Source organism: Ceratotherium simum, chromosome 9 (genome assembly GCF_057802395.1).
Source record: "Ceratotherium simum simum isolate JZ-2026a chromosome 9, ASM5780239v1, whole genome shotgun sequence".
Lineage (NCBI taxonomy): Eukaryota > Metazoa > Chordata > Mammalia > Perissodactyla > Rhinocerotidae > Ceratotherium > Ceratotherium simum.
Window position 1 is genome coordinate 84,025,877 of NC_141908.1, and position 23,975 is coordinate 84,049,851.

General features: G+C 36.7%; 1 pseudogene across 1 annotated transcript in view; it reads left to right on the plus strand.

Moving 5' to 3' along the window:
- The window catches only part of LOC106800119 (shugoshin 2-like), a 35,687-nt pseudogene extending 18,360 nt beyond the window's left edge, over positions 1–17,327 (plus strand). Inside the window, exons 4-7 of the transcript XR_015553087.1 lie at positions 10,744–10,880; positions 11,209–11,298; positions 12,511–15,680; positions 17,142–17,327. The product of XR_015553087.1 is annotated as a shugoshin 2-like (transcript). The remainder of the gene's footprint in view (positions 1–10,743; positions 10,881–11,208; positions 11,299–12,510; positions 15,681–17,141) is intronic.
- The last annotated feature ends 6,648 nt before the right edge of the window (positions 17,328–23,975 follow it).

Consider the following 23,975-nt stretch of genomic DNA (forward strand, 5'->3'; position numbering starts at 1 on the left):
TGACACAGTCAGTGTTCGTGTGTTGTGCAGTGTTTGCGTTTCATCACCCTGTAGTTGCCTCCTGAGGTGGGAATGAGATGGTTTGTGGTATTTGCTACAGGCTGTGTCTCCAGGCCTCCAAGTTCACTTACCCATCAATTTAGTGATCAGGTTCATCTGTAGGAGATGTAGTAGAACTCTTCAGTTCTTTTCTTTCTTTTCCCCCGGGTCATCGCTGGCCTCACTGTTTTCTACTGGGTAAATCTGATAACTGTTTGTACCTTTATTATCTTGCATACTGCTCCAGATTTTAAAATGAACTTTCATCATTGCTTTCTCCTGACCCAAATTCCCATTTCTTGATTAATTTGATTGTAAGTCATAGTAAACACTCTATTTCAAACCTGTCCTTTTAATGATTTTATTTATTTGTTTTTTCCCCCTCAAAGCCCCAGTAGATAGTTGCATGTCATAGTTACACATCCTTCTAGTTGCTGTATGTGGGAGGCGGCCTCAGCATGGCCGGAGAAGCGGTGCATCGGTGCGCGCCCGGGATCCAAACCCGGGCCGCCAGCAGTGGAGTGCACACACTTAACCGCTAAGCCACGGGGCCGGCCCCAAACCTGTCATTTTAAAGACAGTCACTTAGGTCCCGAAAGGTAAAATGACTTAATGAATTAATAGTATCGACTGAAAATTCTCTTGTCTCTTTTAGACAATGTATTTCTGTTCTATAACTTATATATTTAATGCTTTTATTTAAGTGCACAAGTAAATGCACTTGTATATTGAATGCCCTCTGTACCATAGTAAAATATCTTATATCTACTGTGTCACTTTGTATTCCTTCTAGTTTGTTGCGTTGTTTTGCCTATTATGCTGCACTAGCACCACACTCCACCAGTACATTTTAACTGCTGTAGTTTTAAAATAGTACATTTTGTTTTCTTCTAATCTTTTACTTAGATCTTTTTCAAGAATATTTTGGCTGTCGTGCACGCATTGTTTCATACCAATGTCATACAAATCAAATGTCCACATGCCTTCCAAACAATTTTATTGTATTTTTTAAGTAAACTTTTGTTTGAAGTACAATATACGGATTAGAAAAGTGCACAACTCTTTAGAGCATGGGAATTTTCACAAAGAGAACACTGTTGTATAACCAATACCCAGATCAAGAAACAGAATATGACCGGGACCTCAGATACCACCTTGTGCCTCTTTCTAGTCTCTACTCACCACCCACCTGAGGATAAATACTACCCTGACTTCTAGATTAATCTAATAGATTACTTAGTTTTGAACTTCATAGAATTATATTGTTTAGCATGTATGACTTTTGTCTCTGGCTTCTTTTGCTCAGCATTGTGTCTGTGAGATTCATTCCCATTGTCATATGTAGTTGTAGGTCAGTCATTCTCATTGCTGCATAGTACTCCATTGTATGATTATACCACAATTATTCATCCCTCTGATGGTGAACATTTAGTTTTTTTTCTAGTTTTGGTCTATTACAAATAGTGCTGCCATGTATATGCCTTTTGATTAATGTATGTACACATTTCTGTTGAGTATATACCTAGGAGTAGAATTACTGGATTTACATATATTTGGCTCTAGGAGAAACTGCCAAACAGTTTCCTAAAGGGGTTATACCAATTTACATTCCTAGCAGGAGTACATGAGAATTCCTGTTGTTCCATATCCTCAACAGCACTTGGTATTGTCTTTTTCATTTTAGCCATCTTGGGGTGTGTGTAGTGGTATTACATTGAGGTTTTAATTTTAATTTCCCTGATGACTAATGAAATTAAGCATCTGCTTATATGTTTATTTTATTTCTATTGGATTGTGTATCATTTTTTTACAGATTTGCAGGAGTTCTTTATATACATTGTGTAGAAGTTCTTTGTGTATTACAAATATCTTTTACTCTGTGGCTTGCCTGTTCACTCTGTTAATGATGTTTTTAGATAAACAGAAGTTCTTTATAAAATCCAATTTATATATCTATATAATCTATCTATCTATCTATCTATCTAGGTATCTATCTGTGTATCCCCCGCCCCTTATGGTTACTACTTTCTGTGTCCCTTTAAGAAAATCTTTATAATTGCAAGGTCATGAGGTATTCTCCTGTGTTTTCTTTTAAAAGCTTTATTACTTTCCTTTTCACATCTCACATTCACATTCTTCATTCTACCTGGAATTTTAGGTATGATGTGAGGAAAAGGTCCTCGTTTTTCATGGAGAAATCCTATTGACCTTGCACCATTTATTGAAAAGACCATCCTTTCCCTGCCTCATTGCAGTGTCATCTGTATCATCAATCAAGTGACTGGTTGTGTATGGGTCTGTTTCTAAACTCACTGTTCTCTTGTATCAGTCTTTTTGTCACTATCACACTATCTTAATTACTAGGTTGATAATAAGCCTTGATATTTGATAGTAAATCTGCATTTTATTTATTTTTTTGTTCTTGAATATTATCTTGGCTATTCTTGGCCCTTTGCATTTCCACGTGAACTTTAGAATCAACTTGTCAATTTACACACACACATGCACACACACACACACTCTCACACTTCTGGAATTTTGATTGGGGTTACATGGAATATAGTTCAGTTTGGGGAAAACTGACATTTGTAAAATTGAGAGCTCCATCCATGAACATGGTATATCACTCTGTTTATTTAGATATTATGTATTTTCTCTCAATGTTTTGTCATTTTATTAAGAGAGTTATTGCACATCTTAGATTTATTCCTACTTATTTGATATTTTTAATGCTATTCTGAATGTTGTTGTTTTTTAAATTTCATTTTCTTGTTGATACTAGTATATAGAAATACAATTAAATTTTTAATATTGACTTTGTTTCCAGTGACCTTGCTATTAATTTTAATAGTTTATCTGAGGTGGGTTCTTTTTTTTACATTTTCTATGGATATAATTTTATTATTTGTGAATGAGGACAGTTTTCTTCCCCTCTTCAGTTTATAGGACTTTTATTTTTTTCTTACCTTATTGCGGTGGCTACTTCTTGTTCAATAATAAATAAAAGTAGTAGTAGTGGGCATTCTTATTGTGTTCCCATTATTTAATTTCTTTGCTCTTGGGTTTTTGTAGATTCTCCTTATCAGAGTAATGGCTGTTGAATTTTATCAGATGTTTTTTCTGTCACCATTGAGAAGATAATACTTTTTTCATTTTTTCTATTAATGTAATGAATTATAAAGATTGATGTTTGAATGTTAAACTGCCATTGCATTCCTGCAGTGAACTGCTCCTGATAATACATCCTTTTGATGTATCACTCAATTCTATTTTCTGATTTTTTAAAGGATTTTTGCATGTATGTTAATAATGAAGATGGTTTATAATTTTCCTTTCCTGTAATATATTTTATCAAGTTTTGGTATTTATATTACACTGGTCACAGTAAATGAATTGATAAATGCAGTTCTTTTTCTGTTTTCTGGAAGTATTTATGTAAAATTGTTGTTTTTTATTTAAATTCTTGGGAGAAGTTTATCTGGGCCTGTGGTTTTCTTGTGGAAAGGTTTTTGATAACATCCCACTTTAATAGATATAAGAATATTCAGATTTTCTATTTCTTCTTGTGTCAGGTTGACTTTTTAAAAGAGTTTGTCTATTTCGTCTAAAATATCAAATTATTGGCCTATAGTTGTTCATAATATCTCTAGTTATGTGTTTAATATCTACAGGGTATGTAATGATGTTCTCTTTTTCTTTCTCCATATTGGCTATTTGTGTTTTCTAACTTTTTTCTTGATTAATTTTGCTCTAAGGGTTTATCAATTTTATTCATCTTTGAAAAGATAACCATCTTTAGGGCTATGTTTATCTTTAGTTTTAGTATTTTTGTTTTGTATTACATTTATTCTTATCATTATTTCTTTTCTTCTTTCCATTTTGCTTTTCCTTTCTTTTCAAGTTGAATTTTTCATTATTACCATTATTATTTGTTTCTTGGGATTGTTTAGATCATTGATTTTCAGTCTTTCTTTTAAAAAATACAGCTATTTTCCTGTAAGTACTGCTTTAGCTTCATCCCACAATTTTTGGCATGTCATATCCTTATTATCATTCAGTTCAAAACATTTTCTACTTTCTGTTCTGATATAGTTTTTGACCCATGGATCATTTATAAGTATATTTTTTAATATCCAAGTAGCTGGGTATGTTTTCTAATTACTTTTTGTTGTTGGCTTCTAGCTTAATTCCATTGTAATTCCAGAACATAGTTAAAATGATGTTAGGTTTTTGAAATTTATTGAGACCCGGATTAGAACACATCTTGGTCTAATTTAGTAAGTATTCAGGGTGCACATGAAAAGAATGTGTACTTTGTGGTTGTTGGGTGCAGTCTTCTATGTATGTCAGTTGTGTCAATTTTGTTGATTCTATTGTTCAGATCTTCTATAGCCTTCTTGCTTCTCTTGTCTGTTTATTCTATCAGCTATTGAGAGAAGTGCTGTAATCTACCACTATGATTATGGATTCATCTATTTCTCCTTTTAGTTCTGTCAATTTTTTGAAATATATATTTTAAAGTTGTTATAAGATGTGTATAAATTTAGAATTGATTTCCTGATGAATTGATTATTTTATCAGTATGAAATATTTCTAGTAATGATTTTAAAGTCTACTTGTCTGATAAACCATTTCCATGGTATATCTTTCTCTATAACTTTACTTTCTAACTCTCTCTTATATTTAAAATGCATATGGGTTCATCTTTTTTAAAAAGTGAGTTCAGTGTAATATCATAGAATATTTAGTATGTTTATGTTTAATATCATTCCTGATATAGTTGGATTTATATCTGCCATCTGGTTATTTTCTATTTGAGCTACCTATTTTATGTTTCTTTTTCACTCCTTTCTTGATTTCTTTTGAAATCAAATATTTTTCATTACACTGGTGTCCCCCTTTATCTGCAGGGGATCTGTTCCAAGACCCCCAGTAGATGCCTGAAACTGCAGATAGTATCAAACCCTTTTATACTATGTTTTTTTGTATATATACATATCTATGATAAAGCTTAATTTATAAATTAGGCACAGGAAGAGATTAACAGCAATAACTAATAATAAAATAGAACGAGTGTAACAATATACTGTAATAAAAGTTATGCAAATGTGGTCTCTGTCTCTCTCTCAAAATATCTTATTGTACCCTACTCACCCTTCTTCTTGTGATGACGTGAGATGGTACAATGCTGACTGATGAGATGAAGTGAAGTGAATGATGTAGGCATTGTGACGGTGCGTTATTTTTGGACCTTGGTTGACTGGGGGTAACCGGAACCGTGGAAAGCGAAACCGCGGATAAGAGGGGACTACTGCATTTGATTTTTCTTATCTATTAACTCGGTATCTTCTATTCCTTTATGATTACTCTGGTGATAGCAATATTCATCCTTGATTTATTACACTGTCATACAAAATATTACTTCACCACTTCCTCAATAATGCTAGCACCTTAGAATGCTTCAATCCCACATTCCTGTGTTCTGCCTTTATATTATTATGTATTTTCATTCAGCATATATTTTAGTTCCACAAATTACTACTTTCATTGTTTTGTGTAGTCAATATTCATTTATAATTACCTACGTATTTAACTTTTTTATTTTTTCATATTGCTTATGCATTTTTTTATTGTATACTCATTCATAACCTTATTTTTATTATTTTTTTCAGCTTTATTGAGGTAAAATTGGCAAATAAGCTTCCTGCATTTCGATATTTCCTTCTGAGATAATTTCCCTTCTGCTTGAAGAAATTCTTTATTATTTCTTTCAGTGCAAGTACTGGCAATGCATTCACTCAGTTTTTGTTTTTCAGGAAACATACTTATTTCACCTTCATTTTTGAAGAGTATGTTTACAATTTTAAAATTGGGGGTTGGGAATTTTCTTTCAGTAATTTAAAAGTGTCGTTTCATTGTCTTCTAGCTTCTATCTTTTCTGTTGAAAAGTTAGCCTGTTTTTGCAAGTTTAAGAAGTTCCTTTTTACTCTGGTTTTTGTATGAATTTTGTCAAATGTCTTTTCTGTATCTGTAGAGAGGATCATGACTTTTCTCCTTTGTTCTATTAATATGATGACTTCAATTGATTTTCTAATGTTAAACCAACTTTGCATTCCTAGAATAAATTTCAGTTGGTCGTGGTGTATTATTCTGTCTATATATTGATAGGTTTGATTTGCTATTATTTTCTTAAAGATTTTTATACCTGTGTTCCTAAGAGGTATAATTTTCCTATTATATCTGTAATAGGTTTTGGTAAGAGTTTTGCTGGCTTTGTAAAATGAGAGGAAAAGGATTCCCTCTTCCTCCATTTTCTGAAAGAGTTTATACAATTGGTATTTGTTCTTTAAATGTTTGAGAGAATTCACAAGAGAAGTAATTTGGGCCTGGAGTTTTTAATTATTAATTTTACTTCTTAAATGGATATGGGGCTTTTCAGATTTTCTATTTCTTTTCACATCAAATTAGAAAATATTTATATTTCTAGAAAATCATTCATTTCATGTAGGCAGTCAAGTATCTTGGTATAAAGTTGTTTATAATATGCCCTTATTCTTTTAATGCCTGTGGCATCTCTAGTGAGGTCCTGTCTTTGATTCCTGATATTGGTATTTTGTGTCTTCTATCTTTCCTTTTGCTCAAACTAGCTAGAGTTATATCAGTTTTATTGATCTCTTAAAAAACTCAGCTTTTGGTTTCATTGATTTTTATTACCAATTTTTCTTCCATTTCATATATCCTTGGTGTCTGCTCTTTATTATTTCCTTTCTTCTTCTTAATTTTTTAAAAATTGAGATAATTCACAGATAAAATTTCTCATACCATGAAATTCACCCTTTTAAAGTGTACACTGCAAGGGAGGAAGTCATGATGGCGGCGTAGGCAGACTCTGAACTCACCTCCTCCTGCGGACACAGCCAATTTACAACTACTGGTGGAAAAATTACCCCTGAGACAGAACTGAAAACTGGATAAGAGGAACTCCTGCAACAACGGACAATCCTAACTGAGGTGGAAGAGGCAGAGACTCCCTTCTGGAGAGGAAAAACGCCGCCTTCACGAGCCACCAGCTGCACGGCTGCCCAGGAGCAGCCCACAGGTCCGCAGCCTCCCTGGAGGAGCGGGGCCCGGAGCTGGGGAGCGCCCCCGCTGTGGGCATTGTGTGGACCCAGTACAGTCGAGACGAGTGGCAGAATATCTGACTTTGCCTGCTACTAAAGCATTGGGGAGCACCCCCAGAAAAGCTGGTTCACAAAGACATTAAAACCGGCTCTTAAAGGGCCCACGCGCAAACTCACCCTGCAGAAAGCAACCTAAAATCACCAGAAAGAAAGGTGCACAGTGCTTTGGTGAAAAGAGACTCACCTAATAGGCCCTGTGTGCATCTTGGTGAGAGGTGAGACCTCTCCAGGGACTGGGACATTGGTGGCAGCCATTGTTGTGGCCTGGTGTGGGCGTGCTGACACAGACGCCATTGGAGTTCTCCCTGAGGCCTGCTAGCCCAGGGTCTGCCCCACCCGCTAGAGCACCGATTTAATCCAGCTCAGCCAGGGCAGGCAGCCCACCCTAGAGACTGGCCCCACTCAACAACAAGCCCTCAGGCAAGTTGTGTGCCTGCATAGATTGGTGACTGGATTCTCTGCAGCCTGGCAACTGAGCCCACTTCAGTGGGGCAGGGCGTGCACAAGGAGTGGGTGGAGTGTGTGGGGCTCCAGCCAACAGGCACATGAAAAGATGTTCAAAATCATTAACCAGCAGGGAAATGCAAATCAAAACTACAATGAGATATCACCTCACACCCTCAGAATGGCTATAATTAGCAAGACAGGAAACAACATGTGTTGGAGAGGATGTGGAAAGAAGGGAACTCTCATACACTGATGGTGGGAGTGCAAACTGGTGCAGCCACTATAGAAAACAGTATGGAGATTCCTCAAAAAATCAAGGATAGAACTACCATATGATCCAGCTATTCCACTGCTGGGTATTTATCCAAAGAACCTGAAAACACCAATGCGTAAAGATACACGCACCCCTGTGTTCATTGCAGCGTTATTCACAATAGCCAAGACTTGGAAGCAACCTAAGTGCCCATCAAGGGACGAATGGATAAAGAAGATGTGGTATATATACACAATGGAATACTACTCAGCCATAAGAAACGATGAAATCCAGCCATTTGTGACAACATGGATGGACATTGAGGGTATTATGCAAAGTGAAATAAGTCAGAGGGAGAAGGTCAAATACCGTATGATTTCCTTCATTAAGTAGTAGATAATAACAACAATAAACAAACACATAGAGACAGAGATTGGATTGGTGGTTACCAGAGGGGAAGGGGGGAGGGGGGAGGGAGGAGGGTGAAAGGGATAATTCGGCACATGTGTGTGGTGATGGGTTGTAATTAGTATTTGGGTGGTGAACATGATGTAATCTATGCAGAAATAGAAATATAATGATGTACACCTGAAATTTATACAATGTTATAAACCAATGTTACTGCAATAAACAAAAAATTAAAAAAATAAAAAAATAAACAATAAAGTGTACACTGCAGTGGTTTTAGTATATTCACAAAGTTGTGCAACCTTTTCCACTATCCAGTTCCATTGGAATATTTCCATCACTCCAAAAGGAGAGCCTGTATCCATTAGCATTCACTTCCCATTCTCCTCTTCCCTAGCCCCTGGCAACCACTAATCTACTTTCTGTCTCTATGGAATTGTCTATTTTGGACATTTCATCAGAATGGAATCACATGATATGCAACCTTTTGTGTCTAGCTTCTTTGACTTAGCGTAGCACTTTCAAGATTCATTCATGTAGTAGCATGTATTAGTACTTCATTCCTTTTTATGACTAAATAATATTCTGTTGTATGGATATTCTACATTTTGTTTATCCATTGTCAGTTAATGAACATTTTTGCTATTTCTGCTTTTTGGCTATTGTGAGTAATAGTGCTATTACCTTCATGTAAGAGTTTTTGTGTGGACATAGTTTTCAGTTCTCTTGGGTATAAACCTACAAGTAGAATTGCTAGGTCATATGATAACTCCACATTTAACTTTTGGAGGATCTGCCAAACTGTTTTCCAAAGCTGCTGAACTGTTTTACATTCCGACCAGCAAGGTACCAGTTTCTCCGTATCCTCACCAACATTTGTTATTGTCTATCCTTTTAATTCTAGCCGTCCTAGTGTGTATGGAGTTGTATCTCATTGTGGTTTTGATTTGGATTTCCCTGTAACTAATGATATTGAGCATATTTTCGTGTGCTTATTGGCCATTTATATATCAGGATCATTCTCTGTTGATTATCTTTTTCTCTTGAGTTTGAATCATGTTTTCCTAAATTTCATGTGTTGAATACTATTGGAGTGTATCCTGGACTTTGTGAATCCTATGTCATAGAAAATATGGATTCAGGTATGTTCTTCCAACAAGTTTGATGTTTTTATTTTAGTAGGTAGTTACGTTGTCTGAAATGAAACTTCTTCTCTGTTATAAGCAACATATGAAATCTCATTTCAGGTCTTTTATCCTTACTGGGGCTTCTTGGAATCTTCTTCACATATATGTGATTCAGGAGTCACCCAGTGATGTGGGGAGAGTTTATACATAGAATTTGGGGCTCCCCTTGCTACCTCTCGTTTATTTCCCCCATCACACACACTCGACATCTGTTGTAGTTGCCCTGAATTCTGACTTTGAACTTGACTGTGGACTTCTAACTTTTTAAAAATGTGGCACTGACTGAGGTTCTCCACAATGGGAAACTCACCCCACTTGTAAGTGTCAAACCCCCTTCGGTTTCTACTTGCTTTCTGTTCACTTTCCAGTGACTTCAGGTAATTGTTGTTATATATTTTGTCCAGAATTTATGGACATCATCTTTGATAGGGTTGGATTCCGTAGTAGCTATTCGGGCATTACCCAGAAGCAGAACCTCTCTCCTCTCTATTTATTTTCATTAACTTGTTTCTTCAAGCGGCATAGAAATTTCCTCCAAATGGCTGCCTTTAAATTTTTAACAAATATTTTACAATATTTATTTTGATTATCATCAGTAATTTTTAAATATCTATGGTTTGTTTGGCATACAAGGAAAAATCTTTAGCATTGGGGGATCTTACTCTTCATTCTTTGACTTCAAGAAGGTCAGTGTATCAGATTATTTCTGTGGGTTTCTGTCTTCTCATCCCCATAGATTTAGCTACTGTAGGAATATGGCTTTAGTTTACATGGATGCCTTTTGGAAACATAGCAAACTTTATTTCACACATAACTTTACATGCAATTGTAGTTGTTTGAAACCAGAGGAAGAGTTTTGGGTATTCCATAAAATTAATTACGGGAAAACTATAAATATTATGCATGCGTATTTGTAATTATGTTCAAACTTTATTCGTTGCATTAGTATTATTATCCTAACAGCCTAACCAGTGATTATATTAGTTATCTCCTTGTGGGGCCACTGGGGCTGTGGGGGTAAGAAGCAATCCTGCTTTATTCCAAGTTCTGTACTATTAGAAACTATCTGTTTTCTACATGTAATTGTCTTCATTGAACCCAAAAAGGTACCAGGGTGGGTTCGTGGTTGGATCTTAAATAAATGGAATATAGAAAGTACTATCCATGTAATTTTCTAAGTACTTTTTGTGAAATACAAAATTCCTCATTCTTTTCCACTTGCCTTTAGGGTTCCATTAACTTCAAATGATGATGATGATGATGATAAAGAGAAAATGCAACGTGACGACAATATTATATCAAAGACATCACCTGATAGTCCCTCTTCAGTATCAACAAGACAACCTTTATCAACTCAGTACAATTTGGAATTGTTATTTCTTTTTTTTTTTCTTTGTGAGGAAGATCAGCCCTGAGCTAACATCCACGCCAATCCTCCTCTTTTTGCTGAGGAAGTCTGGCCCTGAGCTAACATCTATTGCCAACTCTCCTCCTTATTTTTGTCCCCCTTTTCTCCCAAAAGCCCCAGTAGATAGTTGTACGTCATAGTTGCACATCCCTCTAGTTGTTGTATGTGGGACGCCGCCTCAGCATGGTGGGACAAGCAGTGTGTCAGTGTGCGCCCGGTATCTGAACCTGGGCAGCCAGTAGTGGAGCGTGCGCACTTAACCGCTACACCACGGGGCCGGCCCTGTGGAATTGTTATTTCTTAAAGAAAATAATCAAAAGGTGTGTGGTTTAGTTGATTCAAAACATATTTCTCCTATTGATATACTTCCGAAAGGTGAGATTTTTAAATCCATTTTGAGTATCAGTATTAAGTAGTTACATTCATCAGATTTTCTTCTTGAGCCATGGTTTATAAAGTTAATAAGTTAGATCTATTCCATTACAAATTTGCCACCGTTTACCATTTAAAATTGCTGGTGAAAAATTTACTGTAAATGTAGATATGCCAACAAACGTCAAATGCAGAGTGGGCTAATACTGTTACTCTGGAAGCAATATTTAGAAAGGAGCGGGCCTAAAGAGGCTTTCTTGGTATCTTAGCTTATGAATTGAAAGATAGCATGCAGTATGCACCGCACAAACACAGGGATACATTCTGAGAAATGCGTTGTTGGTTGATTTCATAGTTGTGCGAACATCATAGAGTGTACTTACACAAACCTAGATAGAATAGCCTCCTGCACACCTAGGATCTATGGTTCTAATCTTATGGGACCACCATTGTATATGTGCTCTGTTGTTGACGGAAATGTTTTAAGCAGTGCAAGTGCATGATTGTATATTTATTTAGTTTTATTTTCTCCTTTTCATAGATATAAAAATTGTGTGCCTAGATAGGTGTAGTGACTTTTTCAAAATCATAACCAGTTAGTGGTAAAGCAAAAGCTTGAGCGTGGCTAACGGTTGAGCAAGAGAGAATGACGACACTTACATTGTATTCACATGGGATTTCAGAATAATAATCCTGTGGTGTAGGCTGGCTTATGTGTTTGTTGTAGATTTTCAGATTGGGATATGGAACCATAACTATATTGAATTTAGAGCTTAGAATTATTTTTACTTTCTCAAAATGTATGTGTGTGTGTACAATTGATATATACTTCAGCTGCCTCCTGAAAGCCTTTCGACGGTAATCCTTATCAGAGTTATCACTGTTATTTGGGCTCGTTTCCTGGCCTCCTCCCACTCTAGAGATATATGTTAATGGCTCTACTTTTGGCTCTTCTCCACTCTACTGTCGGGACCAAAGCTGAGTGAATTCTCAGGAACAATTTTACATAGATACAAGTGTGAAATGTGGGTTACAAATACTCTGATCATTTCTACTTTATTTTTTATCAGCATAGATTGTTTATAATATAAGTATCTGAACAGAACACGTTGTCAGAAATCCTGTGAAACAGCCTGATTTCTAATCTAATTCGTTTAAAATAATAAATTTCGTGTCATTACTTATTTCTGAAGGTTGTTTCCCTTTATTTTATAGAAAGCCACTCAGACCAAAGTTCCAAGAGTTCTCTAATGAGTGAGATAAGGAACGTCCAGTCAATCAGCCACAGAAAGGAGAAACCATTTCTTAGTAACGTGACTGAAAGGAAAAAACATGTGTCATCTTGGGAATCAAATAATCTTGCAGACACTCCCTGTGTGACAGGTTTAGATCAACAACAGATTTCAAGTCCAGGATTAACTCAGAATAATGAGATAAATGATCCTACTAATGAAACTAATATTAAAATGCAAAGAAACATACAATGTCTTCCTGACACCTCTGAGTCTGCAGATGAAGCTACTGCAGAGCGCATGAATCAAGTTCAGGGTAATGTTGACTTTCAGTTGCAGAAAACTGTGTATGATGCTGACATGGATTTAACTGCAAGTGATGTAAGCAAAATTGTTACAGTTTCAGCAGGCACTAAAAATAAAAGTATAAAAAACCAAATGATTCCGGAATGAAAACTTTCAGAAAAGTGAAAGATTCAAGCTCTGAAAAAAAGAAAGAAAGATCAAAGACAATTTAAAAATAGTTCAGATGTGAATATTGAGGAAAAGACTGAAAACAGAATAGAAAGAAGATCTGTTGTCCTGGATGGCAAAGGGGATTCAGAAGATCCAAATTTTATGGTCGGTAATGAAGAGCTGACTCAGTTGAACATCCTGAAGAAGATAACCCTTTGTAATGGCTTTGATCAAGATGACAGACAAAGTACACAGTATAATAAAAAAAATAAAAGAATATGTGGAACAGATGAGCGAGAAGAAACATACTTGTTCTCCCAAAGTTCAGATAAATTCCAACAGGAGACTAAATTTGATAAGGGTCAGAGTTCTCTAGCTTGTAATCAAGGTAAAGCTTCTAGACAGACCTCTGTGATTCATAAGTTAGAAAAAGGTAACTTATTCCCAAACCAAAAGGATAAGGAAACCATTTCTAAAACCCTGGCAGTCACAAATGAACTTCAAACAGTTGATCTTTCCACCAATGATAATGGAAATTTACATGATTATGAGACCCAAAATATGTTGGAATTGAAAAAGCATGTCACTGATATGCAACTGCTCAGCAAAGTGAATCAAAAATAAATAAGAAGCTTAGGCAGAAAGTAAATTGGAAGACAGAAATAATTTCTGAAATGAACCAGATATATGGGGATAATGCTAAAGATGCACAGGGCCCAGAAAAAGGTAACTTTTTCTTCCAAACCCAGGAGGATAAAGAAACCATCTCTGGAAACTCAGAAGTTTCTAACGAGTTTTGAATACCTGCTCTTTCTACCAGCGATACTGGAAACCTGTGTGATTGTGAGACCCAGGATGTGTTGGGTTTACAAAAGCGGCTCACCGATGTGTTTTATGTTCAGCAAAATGAATCAAAAGTTAATAAGCTTAGGCAGAAAGTAAATCGAAAGACAGAAATAATTTCTGAAATGAATTATTTAGATGATGACAAAAGTGTGTATGGCCCAGAAAAGGATAAGTCTTTCTTCCTAACCGAGAAGGATAAAGCAGTCATCCCTGAAAACCAAGCAGACCCAAGTGAGTTGACAACACCTGCTCTTCCCACCAAAGATAGTGGAAACCCATATGATTTTGAGACGCAAGATGTTTCGAGGGTGAAAAAGCCTGTCCATGATTTGCAGCCCGCTTGTCAAATCAATCAGAAGTAGATAAGAAGCTTAGGCAGCAGGTATATCGCAAGGCAGAAATAGTTTCTGATATCAACCAATCAATGACAAAGGCATACATGACCCAAAAAGGTAACTTATTTTCTCTAACCCAAGAGGATAAAGAAATCAACCCTAAAAACCTAGAAGACTCAAATGAGTTTCAAACAGCTGATCCTTCCACCAGAGGTGATAGGAACCTATGTGATTATGAGACTCAAAACATTTTGGGGGTGAAAAAGCATGTGACTAATATGCCACCTGCAAAGCAGAATGAATCAAAAATAAAGAAGAGTCTCAGGCAGAAAGTAAGTTGGAAGACAAAAATAATTTTGGAAATGAACCGGATAAACGAGTTTAAGAACAAAGGTGTGCATGACCCAGAAAAAGGTACGTCTTTTCCCTAACCCAACAAGATAAAGAAACCATTTCTGAAAAGCTGAACATAACAGATGACTTTAAAACAGCTCATCTTTCCACCAAACATAATAGAAATTTATACGAGTATGAGACCCAGCATATGTTGGATATGAAAAGGATGTCACTGATATGCAACCTGCTCAGCAAAATGAATCAAAAACAAATAAGAAAATTAGGCAGAAAGTAAATTGGAAGACAGAAATAATTCTGAAACTTTCCAAATACATGAGGGTAATGATAAAGTTGTGTCTGGCCAAGAAAGCTATACCAAAGATCTTGGTCTTAAAATAAATAAGTCGAAAACAAGACTTTAATGCCAAGGTATTATCAGTGGAGATGTATGGAAATCAAGAGTAATGAAAATGAAAATTGTGATCAAGTTTCCAATCCTTACAAACTTGTTCAAAAGCATGGGAAAGAATCGTCAGGCAAGGCAAAGAACATTTTGGCAAAAAGTGAAAACAAACCTATTTTGCAGTTAACAGACTCTTCAGAGACGTGTATGTCCTTAGAATCAGGTTCAAAACATGTTCCTAATGAAGCCGATTCTGATCCTGGAAACCACATGGAACCACGTGAGAATCCAAAGCAAATAACTACAGCTCTGAATAGAAAAAGAGAGATCCCCTCTGTGGGAGTGATAACAGAAGGAGGGTGCCAGGCCAAAGTAGTTAGTAAAATGACATCCAGATCCAAAAGGAAGACCTTCAGAGAGCCTTCTCCAGATGGCCGTGAAGTAATGGACACCCTTCAGGGAGTGTCAGTTGAATGTGAACAAGCTGATAAGGAAACAAATTTGAAAAATGTGAAAATTGTCCCAATTAAGCCAGAATTTTACCGAAAGGTGTTTACATCTTTATCTCAGATATATTCACCTAACATACAAGAGTCTTCCTTTAACGGTGTTCCTCAGCGTTCAATACCTTTGAGTATTTCTTCTAGTAAAAATCTGATATTAGAGAAAGTTTTGCCCTGGAGAGCTCATTAGTCTTTCAAGTAAGTGATGATATGCGTGAGAAGATGGAAAGGATGAAATTTAAAGTCAACCAGAGAACACAAAAATCAGGAACAGGTAGGTCAATACCTGAGGTGATCAGGTTTTAAAAGTATATATTTTTATCCCTTAACCAGTAAAAATTTACTGTCATAACTGATATTTTTATGGAATTTAAAAACAATAGTTAACTGTGTAGCCTGATCTATAGAAAAAATAGGAAGCAATTTTTTAAAAGTTTAATACTTTGGGAAGATAACTCTGAGAGTGTCTTGGACATTTATTACCTAAAACACAGAGTTGGCCTTTACCACAAAGTTCTCTGATAATGGCATTAGGCAGATAATTTTCTTTCTCACATATTTGAAGGAAATTGAGTGTTTTAGTTGTATATAATAGTGAATTGCCCTGGTTTGCTTTTACCAAAGACAATTGCAAGTTTCTTACGGGTGAGACTCTCTCCAGCATATATTTAATATGATCAAAGCATTATTCTAGGTATTTTAGAGGATTTAAAAATAACTAATACCAACTCCCTTTCCTCAGAATACTTGGATGAAAGGTAACAAATATAGTGTTGAAATGTGGTAAATGCTTTAATAAAAGCACACATATTATGCTGAGTGATGTAATGGGGAGTCATTTTGACTAGAGGAACCTGCAAAGGCATCAGGAAGTAAGTAGCATTGTAGGTCCTGAAGAACAGGTAGACTTTTTACCTTTAGTGAGTTTTGTTTTCCCCGGTTCTTCAAATAATACTCACTGAAGAAAATTGGATGTAGAGAATCAAAAAATAGCAAGAAAAAGTCTCCTGGAAAAGCTGCAGTCAGCATTTTGGCGTATGCGTGCAGACCTGAATCCATGGATTTTTAAATAAATACTTGAAATCACACTATGTGTAACAGTACTCATCCCACTTTTTTCCCTTAACATTGGATCCCTAGCATGTTCCTTTGCTGTGGGAAACATTGTGATATTGGACATTCCCGTATGAGATACCATTTTCTACTGAGAGCCCAGCATTTCAGCACATGTATGTGGAACACTAGGATTTTGGTGGGTCAGGCTATTCCAGGAGAAGAAATACTGGAGTGAAAGAAGTAGAAAGGTCTAGAGCTACTGGACGTGTTAGAGGACGGGGAGCCATCTGTCATCTCTGCTCCTCAGGGTGCCTTTCACAGGGTGAGCCATCGATGACAGATGTTCAGTGAGCGTGCGTTAATTCGTGTGAGTCTCTGAAGAGAGTTGAAACGTGAAGAATTGTTATCAGCTTGTGTCTGATTTCAGAATAGAAATGTTGTGGGCCGCTTGGATAGTGTTTTCAAATTTTAAGTCTCTTTTCCTCTCATTATTGCTGGAAAAAAATTAAAGTTGTTTACAAAGAATTTCAGTGCTACTATTGTATATTTAAAATTATAACTTGGTTATTGTTAAGTTTAAAAATTTGCTACCAATAATTTGCAAACCATTAAATATCCCATATCTATTTCCACATCTCTGTATTTTGAGTAATATTTGTGAAAATAATATACTTTTCAGGTGATAGAATACTACAGGACTTGACAAATACCAATTTTCTTTCAAATAACGCTGGTAAATCTGAAAATAAGTCAGAAGGTCTATCTTCAGAGCCGCCAAGCCGAAGAAGAAGGTGTACTCCTCTCTATTTAAAAGAGCCAAGTCTCAAAAGGTAAGTATTTCAATGATAGTAGAGTGATTTCAGTGTGATATTATAAAATATATGCTTTAAAAAAATTCCTGCCTGAATTAGTATTTGAACACTTCTGAATATGAATAAAACATATGCTGTTGACATGTAACAACCACAGTCTGATCTGGGTAAGATTTGAAGAAAGGTCTTTTGTTCTTTGAACAGACTTTTTTTTGTTTTGCAGGGGAAGATTCACCCTAAGCTAACATATGTTGCCAGTCTTCCTCCTTTTTTCTTCTTTTTCCCCCTCAAAGCCCCAGTACATAGTTGTGTATAGTTGTAAGTTTTTCTATGTGAGCCATCGCCACAGCATGGCTACTCACAGATGAGTGGTGTGGGTCCGCGCCCGGGAACCTGTGCTGTCGATGCAGAGCACGCTGAACTTTAAGCTCTAGGCCAGGGCTGGCCCCGTGGCTTAGCGGTTAAGTGCGCGCACTCCGATGCTGGCGGCCCGGGTTTGGATCCCGGGCGAGCACCGACGCACCACTTCTCTGGCCATGCTGAGGCCGCGTCCCACATACAGCAACTAGAAGGATGTGCAACTATGACATACAACTACCTACTGGGGCTTTGGGGGAAAAACAAATAAATAAAATTATAAAAAAAAATTTTTTTAAGCTCTAGGCCATCAGGGCTGGTTCTGGCTAGAGTTTTAAAAAAAATTGGTTGTCTGTCATTTGCAAAACAATGTTTCAGTATCTATTACCTCCATTTATTTATTTTCTACTTCGTCCTTAGAAGCATTCAAAGTGGTGTATATGTCCTTTGGCCTCAAAGAATAACAGTCCTTTTTCCTTCTTCTTTTAAACTTCAAACAGACCCCAACAAAGAGAAAATAGTACCTCTCACCTCCATTTATGCATCCCTTAGGTTCAATAGTTATCAATATTTTGCCATATTTACTTCATATATCCTTTTTTATTGTAATATTTTTTAAAGCAAATCCCTAATATTGGTGAGGCCAGCCCGGTGGCGCAAGTGGTTAACTGCACGCGCTCTGCTGCGGTGGCCCGGGGTTCGCTGGTTCAGATCCCAGGCGTGTACCAATGCACCGCCTGGCAAGCCATGCTGTGGCAGCGTCCCATATAAAGTAGAGGGAGATGCACATGGATGTTAGCCCAGGGCCAGTCTTCCTCAGCAAAAAAAAACAGGAAGATTGGCAGATGTTAGCTCAGGGCCGATCTTCCTCACAAAAAAAAAAAAAGAAAAAAAAATCCCTAATACTGGGTCACTTAATTCCTAAAACACTTCTGTACTGTATATATCTCCAAAAAATAAAAACTTCTTAACAAAACTAAACAGCAATGATCACATCTAACAAAATTATCAATGTTATTATCATCTAATGGCTAATTCTTATTCAAATTTCCTTGATTGTCTCAAAAGTGGCCAAATGCCTTTTACATGTGTTTTATTCAAAATCTCATTTGTTTTTTTTGTTTGTTTTTGGTGAGGTAGATTGGCCCTGAGCTAACATCTGTTGCCAATCTTCCTCTATTTTGTGTGGGATGCCACCACAGCATGGCATGATGAGCAGTGTGTATGTCTGCGCCTGGGATCTGAACCCAGGCAAACCCCAGGCCGCTGAAGCGGAGTGCTCGAACTTAACCACCATGCCACCAGACCACCCCGAAATCATTTATCCTACAAAAATCTTTTTTTTTTTTTAAGGATAAAAGAAGTAGCCTATTTTCGAGAACCTGGTCATATTTGCTACAGTATTTTCAAAAGGATAGAGAAAAATATCCTTAAATTTTCACTTCCTTACATTGTTTCAGTGTTTGCTTCTTTTATAAAATTAAAGACATTGGTCTTTCTGGCAGGTATTTTAAAACAATAACCAGCAGATGGCAGCAATATAGGAGAGGGTGAAAGAGAAGCAAATTAAAAGTGAAATAAAGGACCCAAGGGCTATTTTAAAAAACAGGTTTATTGAGCTGTAGCTCACATACCATACATTTCATTCATTTAAAGTTACAATTCTGTGGTTTTTAGTATATTCTTGGACATGGGCACCATCTCCACAGTCAATTTTATAACATTTCTTCACCTCAAAAAGAAACTCCATGCCCTTCGGCTATCATTCCCATACCCCCAGCCCTAGGCAACCATCCACCTACTTCCTCTCTCTAGATTTCCCTGTTCCGGACATTTCATATGAATGGAATCATATAATATGTGGTCTTTGCAGGTGGCTTCTTACACTTAGCAGAATGTTTTCAAGGTTCATCCATACTGTAACATGTATCAGTATTTCATTCCTTTTTATGACTGAATAATATTCCATTGTATAGATATACCACATTTTGGTTATCTGTTTCTGTGTTGGTGGACGTGTGGTTGTTTCCACCTTTTGGCTATTAAGAGTAATGCTGCTGTAAACATTCCATTGCAAGTGTTTGTGTGCACATTTGTTTCTTTTCTCTTGCGTATATTGCTTGTCGTGGAATTACTGGATCTGAGGGAACTCCACATTTCATCATTTCGGGAACTGCTAGACTGTTTTCCAAAGCTGCTACGGCATTTTACATCCCCACCAATGGGGTGTGAGGGTTCTGATTTCTCCAAATCCTCTCCAACACACTTATTATTTGACTTGTTGATGATGCTAGCCACACCAGTGGTGTGAAGTGGTGTCTTATGATGGTTTTTATTTGCATTTCCCTGATGACTAATGATGTTGAGCACCTTTTCATGTGCTCATTGGCCGTTTCTATATCTTTGAAGAAATATCTGTTCAGATCCTTTGTCCTTTTTCCAATTGGATTGTCTTTTTATTATTGAGTTGTAAGTTAAGTTTTTTATGTTAGACTAATTTTAGACTCAGCAAAAAGTTGTAAAAATAGTACAGAGGTTTCTCATATGCTCGTCATCCAGCTTTCCCTAATTTTAACATCTTACAAACCAACAGTACAATGATAGAAACTAGAAAATTAGCATTGGTGCGATACTGTTAACTAAACTATAGGCTTCCACTAACATCCCTCGCTGTTCTAGAATCCTATCCAGGATCCCACTTTGCATTGAGTTCTTGTTTCTCCTTAGTCTCCTCCAGCCTGTGATGGTTCTTCATATTTACTAACTAGGTTATAGCATTTAGACACAGTTCTTTTTGTCGTAGGTTAGTTCTTTTCTTACCAACTCCTTCAACATAGTTATGTTATTCATTTGTAATTGTTAGGTACATTTGTTATTGTTGTATTCTATTTTCTTCTCCCACATCTTGGTAGGTTTTCTTGTTTACTTTGGTGGTATGTGAAACATTTTTCTTGGAAACAAGTCAGAGCTATACAAAATGGTATATGCAGAGAAGTGTCAACTCCTTCATCCTGCTACCCTGTTCCCATCACCTCTTAGCCTGTTTTCACCCATCTCCCATGGATAATCAATTTCTTTAGTTTCTGGTTTATCCTTCCTGTATTTCTTTTGCACATATAAGCAGATATATGTATATCTCCCTTTTTTTACATAAGGGTAGCATACTGTAGCTACTCTGTTGGGCTTTGCTTTTTTTCATTTAACAGTATGCTCTGGAAATCACTTCATACCAAGTCCCCAAAAATTCACCCATACTTTCTTCTAGTATTTTTATATTTTTATTTCTTATATAAATCCCTAGTCCTAGAGTTTTTTTCTTTATTGTGAAATTTTTGTTGTACGTTATCGTTTGTCAGTCACCATATAAATGCATCCCTTCACCCCTTGTGCCCACACCCCCATCCCTCTTTCCCCTGGTAACCACCAAACAGTTCTCTCTGTCCGTGTGTTTGTTTACCTTCCACTTATGAGTGACATCATGTGGTGTTTATCTTTCTCTTTCTGGCTTATTTTGCTTAACATAATACCCTCCAGGTCCATCCATGTTGTTGCAAATGGGATGCTTTTGTCTTCTTTTATGGCTGAGTAGTATTCCATTGTATGTATATACCACATCTTCTTTATCCAGTCATCACTCCAGGGACACTTGGGTTGCTTCCACGTCTTGACTATAATGAATAATGCCACAATGAACATAGGGGTGCATAAGCCTATTTGGATGGTTGATTTCAGGTTCGTTGTGTAGCTACCCATTTGTGGGGTGGCTGGATCATAAAGTATTTCTTTTTTTTTTTTTTTGTGAGGAAGATCGGCCCTGAGCTAACATCTGCCAATCCTCCTCTTTTTGCTGAGGAAGACTGGGCCTGGGCTGACATCCATGCCCATCTTCCTCCACTTTATATGGGACACTGCCACAGCATGGCTTGACAAGTGGTGCGTCAGTGCGCGTCCAGGATCCGAACCGGCGAACCCCGGGCTGCTGCAGCGGTGTGCGTGCACTTTCTTCTTGCGCCACCGGCCTGGCCTCTCTATTTTTAATTTTTTGAGGAGTCTCCATACTGTTTTCCATAGAGGCTGTGCCAGTTTGCATTCCCACCAGCAGTGAATTAGGGTTCCCGTTTCTCCACAGCCTCTCCAGCATTTGTTGTTTTTTGTCTTGGTGATTATAGCCAGTCTAACAGGTGTGAGGTGATATTTTAGTGTTGTTTGGATTTGCATTTCCCTGATGATTAGTGATGTTGACCATCTTTTCATGTGCCTATTGGCCATCTGTATATCTTCTTTGGAGAAGTGTCTGTTCATTTTCTCTGCCCATTTTTTGATCAGGTTATTTCTCTTTTTGTTGTTCAGTTGTGTGAGTTCTTTATATATTATGGAGATTAATCCCTTGTCCGATATATGGTTTGCAAATATTTTTTCCCAGTTGGTGTGTTGCCTATTCATTTTGATCCCAGTTCATTTGCCTTGTAGAAGCTCTTTAATATGATGGAGTCCCACTTGTTTATTTTTTCTTTTGTTTCCGTTGTCAGAGTAGACATGGAATTCTAAAAGGTCCCTTTATGACTGATGATGAATAGTGTACTGCCTATATTTTCTTCCAGGAGTTTTATAGTTTCAGGTCTCACCTTCAGGACTTTGATCCATTTTGAGTCAATTTAGGTGTATGGTGAAAGAGGATGGTCTACTTTCATTCTTTTGCAAGTGGCTGTCCAGTTTTCCCAGCACCATTTGTTGAAGAGACTTTCCTTTCTCCGTTGTATGTTCTTGGGTCCTTTATCGAAGATTAGCTTCCCATAGATGTGAAGTTTTATTTCTGGGCTTTCAATTCTGTTCCATTGATCTGTGTGTCTCTTTTTGTACCAGCACCATATTATTTTGATTAGTATCAATTTGTAGTATATTTCAAAGTCAGGGATTGTGATGCCTCCAGCTTTGTTCTTTTTTTGCAGGATTGCTTTAGCTATTCGAGGTCTTTTGTTGCCCCATATGAATTTTAGTATTCTTTGTTCTATTTCCGTGAAGAATGTCATTGGGATTCTGATTGGGATTGCATTGAATCTGTAGATTGCTTTAGATAGTATAGACATTTTAACTATGTTTATTCTTCCAATCCATGTGCATGGAATATTTTTCCATTTCTTTATGTAATCATTGATTTCAGTCAATAACGTGTTATAGTTTTCATTGTATAGGTCTTTCACCTCCTTTGTTAAATTTATTCCCAGATATTTTATTCTTTTTGTTGCAGTTGTAAATGAGATTGTCTTCTTGAGTTCTGTTTACATTAGTTTGTTATTTGCATATAGAAATGCAACTGATTTCTGTAAGTTGATTTTGTACCCTGCAACTTTGCTGTAGTTGCTGATTATTTCTAATAGTTTTCCAACAGATTCTTTAGGGTTTTCTGTATATAAGATTATGTCATCTGCAAACAGAGAGAGTTTCACTTCTTCATTGCCTGTTTGTATTCCTTTTATTCCTTTTTCTTGCCTAATTGCTCTGGCCAGAACCTCCAGTACTATGTTGAATAAGAGTGGTGAGAGTGGGCGCCCTCGTCTTCTTCCTCATTTCAGAGTGATGGCTTTCAGTTTTTCTCTGTTGAGTATGATGTTGGCTGTGGGTTTGTCATATCTGGCCTTTATTTTGTTAAGGTACTTTCCTTCTATACCCATTTTGTTGACAGTTTTTATCATAAATGGATGTTGGATCTTGTTGAATTCCTTCTCTGCATCTATTGAGGTGATCATGTGGTTTTTATTCCTCATTTGCTTAATGTGGTATATCACATTGATTGATTTGCGGTTGTTAAACCATCTGCATGTGGGGTATAAATCCCATCTGATCATGGTGATGATCTTTTTAATGTATTGCAGTATTCAATTGTCCAATATTTTGTTGAGGATTTTTGCATCTATGTTCATCAGCGATATTGGTCTGTAGTTTTCCTTCTTAGTATTGTCCTTGTCTGGCTTTGGTATCAGGGTGACGTTGGCCTCATAGAATGTGTTGGGAAGTGTTCCATCATCCTCTATTTTTTGAATAGTTTGAGAAGGGTAGGTATTAAATCTTCTTTGAATGTTTGGTAAAATTCTCCAGAGAAGCCATCTGGTCCTGGACTTTTATTTTTGGGGAGGTTTTTGATTACTGTTTCAATCTCTTTATTTGTGATCGGTCTATTCAGATTCTCTATTTCTTCTTAAGTTGTGGGAGGTTGTATGAGTCTAAGAATTTTTCTATTTCTTCTAGATTTTCCAATTTGTTGGCATACAGTATTCCATAGTATTCTGTTATGACTGTTTGTATTTCTGTGGTATCCGTTGTAATTTCTCATTTTTCATTTCTAA